This window comes from Montipora capricornis, chromosome 1, assembly GCF_036669925.1.
Source record: "Montipora capricornis isolate CH-2021 chromosome 1, ASM3666992v2, whole genome shotgun sequence".
Lineage (NCBI taxonomy): Eukaryota > Metazoa > Cnidaria > Anthozoa > Scleractinia > Acroporidae > Montipora > Montipora capricornis.
This window is the reverse complement of record NC_090883.1, coordinates 44,765,871-44,767,963: the sequence shown is the minus strand read 5'-3', so window position 1 is coordinate 44,767,963 and position 2,093 is coordinate 44,765,871.

The window sequence follows — 2,093 nt, the reverse complement described above, 5'->3', positions numbered from 1 at the left end:
GTTTCCGTGCCGTCTCTAAGTTTGGATAAATATAGTAGAGGGTTTATTCAAAATTTGGGGGGCAAACAAAGTGTATTATTTTACAATGGAATTTCTCAAGAACCAATTAGGCCATCCCCCTTTTTTCTCCGTTTAGCGTCGTCCGACCTACCCAAATTGTTGGCATTTTCAAAAATAAAAAGAAACTAACAACGTTTTTCAAAAAAAATTATGTTGCATAGGAGATCCGGTGGTTGATCCTTTTTCCCACGCTGTCTTAATTTTGCAACAACATCCACCAACGTTTCCGCCATATTGATTTTGAGTTCACGTCTTGTTGTTTTCTTCGTTCCACAGCTATGATGCTGCGTTACCAGGCCTCCAATTCCGAGAATGCTTATGATTTTTTTTAGGTTTATTTTGTTTTCAATCCGAACGACCGACCCAATATCAGGAAACGAATTCGACGCCAAACGGAAAAAAAAGGGGCGGGGGGGAGGGGGGGGGGGGGAGGATGGCCTTAGAACATGAAAAAAGATTTACATACTTTGTTAGCTTATTATCTCCTGAGTGATATAGTGCGGTTTGTCTGGATGTCTGTTTTAACGCTCGCTCTCGCTTTCTGAAACAAAAAAGGGACAGTTATAGGCATTTTCAAATACTTCGTTTTATTAGCTTTCTAGTGGTGTATAGTTTCCTTGGGTTCCCTTTGAAAACAACGCGAACAAGAGCGATTTTCCGCAGGACGCCCCAGAAGGTTAACAGTGACCTTAAATCACTGGGAAAATTTTCCATCGAAAGAACAAGGAAACAAAAGCTGTAACTAGATCTATTTCTTCGAGCCAATTTTTCTAAGGAGAGATCCGTTGCTACCCTATTTTCATCGCCAACCTTTATCTTTTGATGCAAATACCACACAGGGAAACCTTTTTATTAACAGTTTAATAAAAAGTTATTAGAATATGAGATACTTTGTCACAAAGTATCTCATAATCTAATAACTTTTTATTAAACTCTTAATAAAAAGGTTATCATGCAGAGAATAATAAATTCAATGATGAAAATCTAATTCTTTTTTTTTCCTTTTTTCCTCCATAACTGAATATAAATTTAGTATAAAGTCCGACAGAAAGTTTTTCTTTTGCTGTAAGGTAAGCTCACGTCTTAGACTTGGTTGGCCATGAACTCATTTGGCTCTCAGAGTGAAGTTGTGAGTGGCAACCAAATTTCAAAAGGTGGGGCCATAATAAATACTTTTCCCCCCTAAATGAGGAAATAAGTTTCTTTATCATAAGACTTGAGCTTCATTTTTCCAAGAATTCGTCTATAATTTTGTTTTCACCGTACCGCGTTGAAAAGAAGCCATGCACTTTTGTATGAACGCCACCTGCTTGCAATTGGTAAAAGTTCAGTAAAAAATATGTACATAAATAAAATTAATTCTGAATTGATTCTTGGTTTCTTTGACAGGAGAGATGAGCCAAAGGAAACAGAAATCTTAATTATGTTTGTTCAAAGCAGGTTGCTCCAAGATCAATTAACAAAAGAGCCAGCCAAAAGGTAATAATTTAATAGATGAATAAATTATTGTATATTTCTGGTACGTAGTGACTATCATTATGCGAGACTCGTCCAATCAAAGTTCTGAACCCAAACGACATTTCAACATTTTGATATATGGTTGCAAAAACGACACCTGCGTTCTGTTTCACTTGTCCTTGATTGGAGCTGAACCCAATTTTACTTTGGGGAGTCAAGTGTGGGAATATCACTTGGGGAGATTTGAAGATCGACAACAGAGGATATGCATGATCATCCCGTGATTTTGACCATTGCAGTAGTTTGTGCGGTTCACAGGTTTGAAACGGAGTCATTTACTGCGGAAAGAGTATAGAGTTTGAGGAACAGACTGGCACTTAACTGACGCACATAGGAGATCGAGAGAACATATGTCACCGCACAGCAGAGCAACAAATGTAAGATATTGAAAACAGTTATTCCCTCGACGTCAGCTACTAAGCGAAAAGGTTTACGAAATTATCTAAGACTGATAAACCTTCTCTGACGTTTTAGATTTTTCGCAAAAATGCCAGTAGACATAATAATAGATGCAA